Source organism: Lagopus muta, chromosome 12, assembly GCF_023343835.1.
Source record: "Lagopus muta isolate bLagMut1 chromosome 12, bLagMut1 primary, whole genome shotgun sequence".
Taxonomy (NCBI): Eukaryota; Metazoa; Chordata; class Aves; order Galliformes; family Phasianidae; genus Lagopus; species Lagopus muta.
Window position 1 is genome coordinate 10,512,734 of NC_064444.1, and position 12,985 is coordinate 10,525,718.

A 12,985-nucleotide genomic window follows, 5' to 3' on the forward strand; every position below is an offset into this window, starting at 1 on the left:
TTACTGCTGAACACCCCTTCAAGATATCTCAAAAGCATAAATTTCATGTCTTCATCAGTTTAATCTGCTACATGGTCAGTAGTTCAGAATAATTATTTAGGATCTGTTGGCTATTAAGCCAATATGCTAGCTACTGTAAGTCTAGACGGCAACTTGGTAAGGCATAGTTAATAATCTGATACTTCATTGCAGAATGGAGCAAAAATCTTGCAATACCAGTAGGCTGCTAACTGTAGGCAACAGTTGCTGTGAAGAAATATTATGAAAATAATCTTTTTATAGGAAAAAGGCATGGGTTTGCAGCATAAAATATTATGCTTGTGTATAATTTGTGTTTACACGGGTTCTCCCAGGATATTTGAACTATTATTTAGGGATTGCACATAGATTTGCACAAATTTTAGTTACACTCAGAGAGATCTCTGGAGACCTCATTATTGCTTTTTAAAGACAACCTGTTTCCACTTGATTGAAACCTGTTCCTAATTGTCTCGATCTAAGCCCAAGTAGTCCATCTTAGGTGAAACGAGTAAGATCTCCCATTTCCTACTTGAATTGGTTTCAGATCAGTTAAAGCAGTGTAACTTGTTATGAAGTCATGACCCTAAAGTTCTTATTGTGAGTAAACATAACTAAGCAAAATAGAGAAGTGAGTGTTGTCATATGAAAATCATGTCTGGAAACATAAGCACCATACAAGCATACAAGTTGCTAAACTTACAGATCCCTTACGTGGTCTGAGTAACTCTCCCATGTCCTTTAAACTCCTGGGTCATGACAGATTTTGAAGGAAGGTATATTAGAACTCAGAAAGAAATGTCACTAAAACAAGAGAACATTGAATTATTTGAAATATTTTAATTTTTTCTGTGTTTTACTGTAATATACAACAATATCAAGGCCTTCTTATTCATTCTCAAGTAGGAAGGACCTATAGTGTCATTATCTTCAATTATTCATGCTCATATGTTATTTGAAAAAAACAAAGTTTTAGCTTATTCTGCTAATTAAGGCAATATACCCCAAACCTTTCTCTGCTGAGATCTTTTGGTGAGCAAAGAGAAATATTTTACTGTGATATGGCTAGAGACAGAGAAGGATCTGAATGTATAAATGTATATATATATATGTGTGTGTGTGAATTTTGCCTTTTTTTTTTTTTTCTCTGTTTCTGGATTTTCTTATATATCTTGCAGAGGAACAAAATATTTTACTTGAATTAATTTCAGTTTATTAAGGAAACTATCACCTTAAGAGCAGAAAACCTGTTCTAAGAAAATCTCCTGCTGTCTTTTCTCTCAGATGTCCTCAAAAATACAAAAGGGTAATCAAGAGAAGTGAAAAAAATGAAATAGGAGCCATCTGTATTTATTTATATTCTGAGGCTTTGTCTCATCACCTGAGTTGCCAAATGGCACAAATGGCTGTTTTTTTAAAAAATAATAATCTCGGTTTCTTTGAAACCCCAAAACAGCAGTAAGTGGGTACAAGATAGACAGAAAAGCCATGAAGGTCAAGGCCAACTGAATAAGCACAAAATTTCTGAAATATGAACAAATGGTGCTAGTAGAAAAGAGAGTTCCTTTGGGCACATGGAAAGGGCACTTGGAGGGCACATGGAGAAATCAAAAAAGAATAAAATCACAATCCACAAATCTTGAAGTAAGTTGAAATTTAATCATCCTCTTTTGAGTAGTAGTTCTGTTTGGCTCCTTCATAGTTCTCCCCTTCAGCTCCCGAGTCCTCTCATTCCTTTCTTCATTGTTGCATATTTATTACAGGGAGAGCAGCAGGCTCTATTTGAAATTTCTTTAATATAGTTCTTTAGCAAACAATGCAGATAACCTCATTGCAGTAGTCTTGAAAGAATGCAGTGTCAGAAAAAAATATAAGAGGATAATTCTGAAGCTAGATGAGAGCGTGATGCACAGATATGAATGTGGGTAGTGCACGCTCCTTCGTGACTCGAGTTGAGTGTTTTACACGTGATTCATAAGGAAAAATATGCATGTGGTTTAATATTCAACTTATTTAAAATGGAAATCCAACTATTGGATTAGGATAGTGGTTAATTCCAATACAGACACTAAAAAAAAAAAACGAATTTGCTTTATTAAATAACATGACAGTCTCCACAAATGACATTTGAGTATTGATCAGTGTTCTGCACAGGAGCTTGACATGCTTTTTGCAAGATTCCTGGCACATGTAGCTTATTAGAAAAGATTTTCGGAGTAGCATGAATAAATTCCATGTAGATGTATGAATCATGTCCTTGGATCAGTTGAACCAAGAAACATACCACCAGGTTGGTTGTCCATTAGCAGTAAGAGCCTCTGTTGCCTCAGATTGCCAGAGTTCAAGTTAGACTAGGTGGAAAAGCTGGCATCCTGCCTCATGAGCCAATGTTGCTCTTAAAGAGAGGTACTGGCTGGTCTATACAATGGGTTAAGTTGTCTGTTTATAAGAAAATACTTCTTATTAAAGTTTTCTTTAATAAGAAAAATCCCCGTGGTAGTTAGGGAATGTTGCTACCTGTGAACTCATTTTCAGAATAGCAAATATGATGGAGTTTCCCATTAAATGTTTTAATGAACTTATTAGAGGACCATTCAGTAAAGATTAAGGAAATTTCCATTAAAAATTTGCTGGAGTCTTTCGACTACCAGGACAGGCAGAAATGCAACATCCCTTCAGTGACCATAGTTTCCTAAAACAATCTGAAGTTCTTTTTGGTAAGGTGGACATCTGCTTCTCAGAAAATGTATTAAAATTCTTAGAGAAACTGTATCTCCTGCCACTTGAGCATTAAATCTGAATTGGCTGTTGATAGTGAGCTGTGACGTCGAACTCATTGCTCATGTAAAATGGTAGGAAAGAGGAGAACCTATCACTGGGCACACACAGGGGGAGTAAGAAGGCATCTGCAAATGCAAGGGGAGATTTGCGCTTTCCAGAGGTTATCAGGTCCTTCTTTAGTGTGACAGAAAGCATGTATCGTACCTTTGTATATGCATGGGATTAGATTTTGAAAGCATTCTTACTTGTGCTGCACATAGTTTTTTTATATTTTTCTTTTACTACTGAGGTCTGTTTTCTTGCAAGTGGATGTCATAAAGAAAAGCAATTGGTTTTTTTTTGAAATTATTTTGCAAAAAGTTTCAGTGTGGTTACATGTAGCAGCATTGTTGAGTACAGTATCTTGGTCATGGTTATTAGAATTTTTGTTTTGTACTGTACTAGTTTTAAAATGCACTATAGCTTTATTTTTTATTTCATCTTGTGAAACATCCATTGTCATTTGACACTTGTACTTATTTGGTTAATTGCACCACTCAGTATTTTCCCTAATTAGCTCAATGTTCGGTTAAAAATACTGAAAATCCAGTGACAAGAGCATGGAGTTTACATCCTTTCTTAACACTTTCTTTTATACTAGCTCCATTTTGAATGTGATTGTCTTGGGGAATCCCAGGGTTTTAGTAATAATAGCCTTTGCCTAGTAGGATTCCCAATTCGGAATCTCAAATTACACGATGAGTCTGAGAGTTAAATACAATGAAAACAGGAAAAAATATATTGAGAAAAATTTTGATTGTGCCTGGATCGTAGTAAATGGAGATGATAGCATGATACCCCAGTACACTTACTTACAAACTCAGCTTTAGTGCCAATAACAATGAATTGAGTAACAGAAGGAGAGCTTTTGGAAGACTTGAGGTTAATTTTAGAGAAAGTGGATTACAAGTAAACTCAGAATTAGTTCCTGCAACAACAGAATAATCTAGAAATGACACTAGTGATCAGTATTGCAAGTTAAAACACTGTACATGGTGTGATAGGTGTACTGAAGAATTTTTTTCTGGGTGGGTGTCAGGTGCTGGAACAAATTTGCTGTTTGCAAAATTCTTGTAATTAAAATTTAATCAGAGAGGACTGAAGCCTGCTCACAGAGGAAATAATCAATCTCCAACTCTCTGCAATTCTGCCCTCTAATTGGGATAGTTTTTGTCATTTGAGTCTGTCTGCAGCATAAAAATATTCAATACTATGTGAATTTCCATTACTCAAATCTCAAGAATAATTGAAGTGATGGAAAGTGATGCTTGAGAGGGATTAACTTCCACCTTTTCCATAGTGGATGCTGAAGTCATCAAACAAAGCAAGTTAAAGATAAGTAAATGAGGAGCTAAACAACGTAGTAGCCTCAGTCTGCAGTTGACCTGTGTTTTTTTGTTAGAGGTTGGTGTGAGTGCTGGAAGTTTGTGTAGGCTCAAGGCAAGGTTAGAAGAACATGTGGAAGAGAAATCTATTGAGAGTTACAAAAAAGCACAGCCACATCTGGCTTACAAAGTCCTCTAAGCTGAAAATAGACAGAGATTGGAAGAGTAGTACAGGAAAATACCATATATGTTTGTCCAGCTCTTAAGCTTTAGGCATCTGCCTATTAGGGCTTTTGGAAAGTGAGTCAGAGCTAGATTAACCTTGGATCTGGTCAGTCAGGGAGTTCTCAGGAACACAATGCTGACAGCGATCCCTTCAATTACAAACAGTGGTTTAAAACCTCCTAGTTCTCTTGCCAGACTGAGGTTGTATCCACCCAGCTGAGCTGATCTCTTGCAACTAGCCCCTGCATTTTCTCTCTTCGCTGGACTACTAGGTTTCAGTGTATATGGCTTTGGAAAAATGAACGCGGAGAACTCCTGCCCTTACGATACTTGCAAAGTCCTCTACTGTAAAGCACTGTAATGGATTGGAGTCAAGAACTTTATTCTCTTCCAGAAGTCACTGTGGTGTTTACAGTCTTCAGCTAGAAGACACCCCAGATTAACTCTGATGGGCTTGTCAAGAGGGGAAATAGTTTTAGCAGTGCTTCAAGGAACGGGCCAAAGCTTGGGAAATTTGCTTACAGAATGCTATCACTATCTTTGTTAGGCTGCCCTGCACAATCTGCATCTTTAACAAAATGTTTTATTTTATTCTGTTGTGAAATGTAAATGGGTGTTCTAGCCCAGAAGCCACAGATTAAACTTTAGAGGAAAAAAGGGACTAGCCTGTCCTCACTGGACTTGTCCCAAGGCTTTTCTGTTTTATCACTGGGAAAGGCATTTTAGAAATGCCAACATTGGGTGAGAGAGAGGGAGCTGCATTCATTTCTGGATATTATTTATTGTTGGTTTTTTTTGTAACTGACCTGAGAAAAATGTTTGTTTAAAATATTTACTCTAAATTATATTGTTAGCATTCTACAACAAATGGTCAGTTAATAGTCATTTTGCTGGCAAAAATAAAAGGCTGGGCCCCACACCTGTTTAGCTGGAGCCAAAAAACAAAACAATCTTTCAAGTAGAGTGAAAACAAACCAAATGCCCTTGAATTTTCAAAGAAAATATAACTTTTCCATGTAGCCGTAGGACAACATAGTCTGTTTGCTGGGAAGCATACTTAGTAGCTAGCTACAAATCTCTTTGCTATGAGACTGAACGATTGTCATACATTTTGTTCTCTTTGTCTCACTTGATAGTATCTATAGTACTATTCAGAGATAGAAAATTTGTGTCTGTCACTGTACCTGTCAGAAAGGAGCAATACCCTCTGGCAGAACAGACTGCTTTATGGAGTTTTATTGCGATAATGAATGAAAGCCCAGTAGCGTGCCCTGTAACACTTCTAAACTTTGGATTTTAAAAGGAATCATTATTAACAATGAAAAACAACTAGCAGCTTGGTTTATGTACACTTTGTTAAAAGCTCCACATATTTCTAAGAAGAGATTAATCTACAGCAATTTGTCATCAGACTCTGAGTGAATGTAATATAATCCATACAAATGCGGAATGTTCTGCAGGAAATTTGTAAACATAATGCAATCATGTGTTTGCATTTGTGACTCCTGAGTAGCAAGCAGCAGCTGTATAAACTTTTACTCTTTCACAGAAGAGATGCACTGTGTGACTACAGCTGTGTATTGTTAATTGCATGTGATGCTTTCCTTGGCCACCATATATGCTAATAACAGAAATGTGCACCAATTGCTGTCCCTCTGTCTCTTCTTTCTTCCTCTTCACTTTTGCTCCCTAAAGGTCTATAGCATTGTATAAAAGGCCCTGGTTACCTTGCTGCATATCCTTTTTACGCACTAAGCACAAACACATTCAATAAACTGTGCAGGAAATGTTTCTCATTTACTGCTTCCAGTAAAAGAAAAACTAAATAGCAAAGAGTACTGTATGTGTTTTCAAGGTCTTGAGATAATTTGTTTAATAAAAATTCACTTTTCTAATGTTTTACGGGCCCTGCATGTCCATGCCAACAACAGGCATGATCCAAGTCTGTTGCAATCTGGGGGAAATTCCTGCTGCCTTCACTGATTCCGGCCCAGTGGCTCTTCTGGGTCTCTCTATTTATATAATGCTAATTTTTTAGCCCTTTGCCAAGACACAGCACATTATCTTTCTAACAGTGTTGGAATACTGCTGGAAAGAATTCATTCAGAAACTCAGATTGTTCTTTCTTTGGTTTGCTCCACCTTAAATATATGAGTTTATTACTCTTTACTGCAGTACCAGTAGCACTCTTGATGTTCTACCTTCTCATTCTGCAGAAATAGGACAGCTTTCTTGGATGTGGAAGGGCACTCCAGGAAGCTGATGGATCTATTAATGGGTCACTCAGGTCCACAGGTGAGATGTCATGAGAATTTCAGAAGCTGATCTGGAATTGATAGGGACTGATTCTATGGAGAGCACACAATAGTCATGGTGATACTGACGGCAATAAATTTCTTTGCAATTGATTTTAGAACCACATATGTTTACTTCTCTGTTTGCATATTTGCAACATATAAGTGCTACTTATTTTGCCTCAGTGTATTATCTCATTTATGTGGATATTTCTGTTCTAGCAAAGAATATTCATTTGCAGCAATTCTATGGTTTATGGTTTGTCCAGGAACTGTTCAGGATTCCTGTTCTCCACAGAACTGAACTTGTTTCCCATTATACTGCAGCATGTGAATAATCAGCACAGACTATGTATTTAAGTAGCACTAATTAAACTTATTTGTTGGTACAAGTTCCCACATTTTAATCAAACATCAAAAGATCTCTTTCAAAAACATCATTTTTGAAAATTTCTTCTTGTATTGTTCAGTTGCATAAATTCAGTTCATTCTTTCCAGCAATTCATCTCACATTTGTTTATAAGAAGCATTCTCCAACTTCCAAGAGAAGTGTAAGTGGCATATATATTTTTGCAGTGGAACACCCAGGAATTATTTCGTTTGATTTATTTTTTCTGCTTTGTAAAAGCAAGGGACACTGCTAGAACACATTGGTATGAGTGACTGAGCAGTGGAAAGCCTAAACTAGTTAATTGCTTAGTAAGTAAAAGCTTAGTTTGAAGCAGAATATTACGATATACACATCTAAAAGTACTATAAGACCCTTACTTCCCAAGTAACAACATTTCAATTTTTCAATCTGCCCCAGTTTACTCTACATTCTTAGAAACTTGCTGTGTATTCTTTTCTTGTGAGTAAATTAACTTCCTGAACCTTCCTAACCATCTTTGTTGTTATTGTTTATTTTTTTTTCTGCTGAGAGGCCAGGATTCTGCATGGTATCTTCCACGTATCTCTGCATATATCACAAAAGCATCAGCCTGTTCCAGACATAGACATAGAAGAGTAAATATCAAAGGAACTTTGTGTATTCGCATCCTTTACATCTCACTACTAAGTTTTACTTCCACTTTCTTTGCGTTGTTTTCTTAGAGCACTTAGGCCTGTGCAAGAAAAATGCTAATTATGCTAAATTTAATGCTAACTTTAATTATGCTGATTCAAAAGCTATTTGTCAGGGAGAAATGAGTTTATAGTAGCAAAAAGGGGGAAGTTTACGGATTGCCAGACTTACTGTTCTGCCAGAGTCTTACTCATACTGTATGTGATGACTAATTCCAGGCACTAAGTACTAGTGAATGTCTATGTCCCATCTCAGAACAGAATTTCTCTCTTCTGGGAGATCTTCCTTTGGACAATCACTTTCTGAAATTTCTAACCCCTTCATTTATGAAAACTAGAGTCTTGCTTATATTTTGAGGGCAATATAACCTTGCTGAGCTGACCCAAAAATCTTATACGAATGCTGCTCTGAAAATAGTGCTCCCTACTTTATTATGTTGGCCCATGATGTCAGAGGTGGATGTTGTGCCATGAGACAGATGGCAGAAAAGGGCAGTCTGACATGGAAGTGTGGATGAAGCAAAGATGTGTAACTGAATTCCTCTATGAGGAAAAAATGGCACCCATTGACATTCACTGATTCTTGCTGAACTTTTATGGAGCCCAAGCAGTGGATGTAAGCGCAGTGAGGGAGTGGGTGGTGTGTTTCAACAGTGGCTACAGTGACAGTTCATCACCTCCACTGGTGCAGATTGTTACAAGTGCAATATGCAGGCTCTTGTTCCATTGCTGGCAACAATGCATAGCTAAGGACTATATTGAGAAATAGTGATTTGCAGCTGCAAACTTGCTTTATCAAACAATGTTATTGTGCTCTTTGTATCGTTTGTAGTTTTCATGGAAATAAAGGGAAGCATTACTTTTGTAGAAGCCTACATATAGTAGTAAACTTATCGGAGGACTGCAGAATGCGTAAGGGTAGCAGATGCAGTATTCTCACTGAACACAGTCTCTGTACACTGCCCAAAGGAATAAGAGAGTGGAGTATCTTACTATTCTTGGTGACTGAAGGTGTGTTTGGAAGAAATTAAAGCTGAGCTTGGGATGGTTTGAGTGCGGTTTCTTGGAGAAGGCCTGGAAAAAGGAAAGCCACTGAGTGCTCAGAGATTTTCCTGTTGCTCTCTGTATAGCTTTCAGGTTGTAAAACAGTTGTAGCTTAAGTTCACAAAACTAACACCAGTCCCTTTCAGAAGTTAAAAATAGCTCAGAAGGAATGCACTAATAACCAATGCACATTGAGAAAAGAGTACACAATGCAAAACCTAGTCCACAGAAGAAAATAAATAGAAGGCAGATCTCCCAAGACACTTTCCGGTTAGTCCAGGCTTGCCAATTCTGTTCACAGTCAGGGCCAAATAATGTTGCTTCTCCATCCTCCAAGGCTGTCTTCTCCATCTGAGAATTTGTATATACTTGAGCTTGTCTTCCTTCTTTTTTCTCTTTTTTTTTTTTTTGAATTTATTCTCATCAAGCCTTGTTTCTGTGCTCAATACCAACAAATACTATTTTCCTTTCTATTCTTGCCAGAATTCTCACCAATTCCTTCCATAAATGTTACCTGAGATACTTTTATTGTTCCCTCTGAACTCTCATTTCTACTGCCCATATTTGAAACCTATTTGAAAAATTCCTTTCTGCAGTCTGAACATATTCCTCATATATGTTGGAATCTTCCTGATTTCTTACCCTGTTGGGCCCCAAATTTGAAACTCACATTGCACTGAGAGTTGTTCCAGCCTTCATCTCAGCTCAGCTGTACCCTTGATCACGCTCTTTGTTCCTCTGGTTCTCTTTATTGTTCTGAACCTCCTTTTATGTAGTTAAACTTTATTTTTAAAGCTTCCCTTGTGAATCTGGTGAAGGATTCTAGATTCATTGCACATGGCCTCTCAGCTCCCCCTTTCCAGATGCTGAGCTACCTCAACTTGTCTGCACATGGTCTAGTAAATTTCTGCTGAGTAGGAATCATGCCATGTTTTGTTTGTCTCTAAAGGACAGTGTCCTCTTTCAGTATGGCCTTGTTTCTTCTCTCCAACACCTGGTCAGTAGAAGCTATATTAACTAGCTTTCTAAGGAATTAAACTTTTGCATAAATGGGAATTTCTGGGCAGTTTGAACCAGTAATGTAACTCCAGGAATTTCAATTTCCTCTCAAGCAGCTGATGTAAATTTTTCAAACCCTGAGAGTTGAAAGTAATGTCAAGTGCAGAAATGATGCCTGTTTTGGACCAAACTTGATGAGGCATGGAAGTTTGAAACTTGCTCTTGCCTGTTTTCCTGGTCCTTCATCAACTCCTTCACACTCCAACCAGAGAGCTAATAGTATAATGGATGAACCAAGCCAGCAATCTCTTGGGAAGCCTGTTTCAAGAATTAGGTAAATTGGACATCCTCCACAAAGCTCTGCTGAGCAGGTCTGGAAGGCACAAGTTGTAAGTCTGTCTCAAGTGTCCTTAAGTCTAGATTCATTGCCTGTGACTCCTCAGCGCTCCCTTTCCAGATGCTAAGTCCCCTCAGCTCCTCTGTACGGTTCCTAGAAATGTCCTTGTAAAGCTATATTGAGTCCAACACACCTTGACCTCTGGCTAAACTTGAGGCTGCAGTGAGTCAAAGCAGACCAAAGTTATCTTTCTGAGCAGCCTTTGCAGCAAGTGTATATCTAGGCTGCATTAAGTATTATTTAATGACAAAAACTTCTGCATTAGATGACAAATATTTTAAAATTATTTTAAAATAATAGTGCCTTCTCTTTGTATATTCCAGAAACAATGAATGTAAGAGCATTGAAACTTCAGCGTCTAAATATCTAAGATGTCTTTACAAACTCCATTCATAAAACAGAAGATTTGAAATGAAAAACCATATATTCCATTATAGATAAATAATGTATCCAAGAAGAGTTTTTCTGACAGACGTTTTCAGCAGATACTTTTTCATACTAGTTTCATCTTTTAATTCATACTCTCTTATTCTTTCTGCTTGAAAGACGTACAACTTGTGGGTCAGATCTTCAGGCAAACAGCTACTAAATATGTCAACAATTTCATGTCTAACCTGCAAGCAAAATTATTTTGGATACATATTGTTTCTTGTTTTTATTCAAGTTCATTGAAATTACACAGATGTGGTACCTGTTTTACATGCAAATCTGACATCATATCCTTGTGCTCACAGAAAATTTGGTTCTCGGTGAAATTTATTTATCAAAACTGTTTCTTCTAAAGGTATTATTTCTGCATTATTTTCCTTCCACAGGAACTTATATTCCACAGGAACTTATAACTTATATTCTGTGTTTTCTTTTTGTTGTCTACAGACTTTAAAAAAAAGAAAGAAGAAAAAAAAAGTGTTTTGCTTTAAGTGATGGTGCCTCCAAATGCCCCCATGATGTCATTTTCCAGCTTAAAGCATCAGGTGTGGAGAAACAGAAGCAGCTCCAGAAACTGTTGAATGGCAAAAGGTATGGCTGTGAGAATCCACTGTGTCCGTACGCGAGAGTTCATTCTTCTGATTTGCAAGACAATACTGGGTCTGAAGGGAATCACTACATACAGCCAAACAGGAGAAAAGAGAAAGCTATATCTGCCCCAGTTTACATGTATGAGAACTGACCACGTAAGCACCTGCTTGAGATGCCCCTCAAATGCAAAGAGAACGTTTTTATGTTTGCATACAATTTTCTTTAGAATACAATGTGTCTGCGTACATCTAACAACCATTTAGGCCAGCACAGATCATTAATATTTCATACCTCTTCTCTGTCACATCGGTGAAATTGAATTTGATTGCAGTGAAGAGTAGCTCAACTATTCAGATGCACAGCTATGCTTTTTACTCTCCACCCCATGAATCTCCATGGAAGTTCTTTTGGTAATGCTGCAGTGGCTTGTTTTCCTGCATGCTCTGATAAATCTGGTTTTGGGCTCCCTGGGCCACCTTCTCTAAATTAGTCACTTGTATCAGAGGATGGTCAACATCCCATAGCTCTCTGCCTGGAAAGAGCCGAGGGACACGCAACAGGGAGTCCATTGTTGCCTTACCAGCAACCACAGGATGCTGCATCCTCTAGGCTTAAACTTTGGTGCTAATAAGCAAGGCAGAGCAGAGCTATTGCCCTGTGTTCCTTGGCTCCTAAGAGAACAGTTTTTTAGGAAGTTGTCAGAGTTTTAGAGGAGTTGAGAACTGGAAAATATCCACGTTTATGTTGTACGTTGAATAGGAGGCCCGTTCCTTACCGTGCTGGAGATATTGACAAAACACCCTTCCCTTTTGTTGTCTCTTCTCCATACTCCTGTCAATCGATAGGGCTCTTTAACAGGAAGCCGCCTACTCGCAGTCACACAGCATGCTTCTAGATGGGTTTGATGTCAGGTAATCATTGCTGTACATAGTAATAAATGATGTGTTTACATAACAGGATTCCCTTGGCCTTTGATATACTCAGACATGTCATCAAAATGGTGCTGTGACATCTTGTACTACAGAAACAATAGGAAAGTGCAGAACTATGCAAACTGAGCAAAAGCAAGCAGAAGCCAAATGTACACTGCAGTGCAATTATGTTATTTGCCCTCAGGGCAGGAATCACAGTTGAAGTGAGTTAATATCAGTACCCTTATGAAGTCCCTAGGGACTAATTCTGTGATGGACATGGCACTTATTTGACAAATCATTGGAAATCAGTCTCATTGTACCTGTTATTGTGGATAAGGAGGCTGAATGGTGGTTCCATTTACATTTTGGGAACAAATTGCGTTAAGTTGCTTAATATAGTTTGCCTTCTGTAGGGCTGCCTTAAGCTGCTGATTTAATTTGCCCTTTCCTTTTCCACGTGGGTTTGCTCCTCTGTCATATGATTTACCAGTTGTCCCTTAGACTTTTTTCTTCCTTATTTGTTACAGTGGCCTTCCACGAGATGAGGAGGGCAAGTGTACAGGCCGCCTTATCAACCTGTACTGGTGGGGAGAGGTGAATTTTCATTTCTGAAACAATACAAGATGTTACAGTCTTTTTTATTTATCCAGTTAGAACGTCTATGCTGGGAACTGTGTGCTACTGTAACCAGTGTGCATTCAAGGTTAATCTGTAGACATAATACTCACTTACATCTAGAATAATATTTTTACAATATAAAGATCCCGCATCCCTCACCCACTGCTCTGCTGAGTCCCATTTCCCAGCTGAGGGCCTTTGACTTTTCCTCTGCTCAGAGAGCTCTGTTTCAGAGGTTGCCTTACTCAG

At 37.9% G+C, this 12,985-nt stretch overlaps 1 long non-coding RNA gene across 1 annotated transcript in view; it reads left to right on the forward strand.

The window, feature by feature from the left end:
• Positions 1 to 12,985, forward strand: part of LOC125699394 (uncharacterized) — a 323,127-nt gene that overhangs the window by 309,822 nt on the left and 320 nt on the right. Inside the window, exon 22 of the long non-coding RNA XR_007379529.1 lies at positions 11,061 to 11,204. This is a non-coding gene — a long non-coding RNA (uncharacterized LOC125699394). The remainder of the gene's footprint in view (positions 1 to 11,060; positions 11,205 to 12,985) is intronic.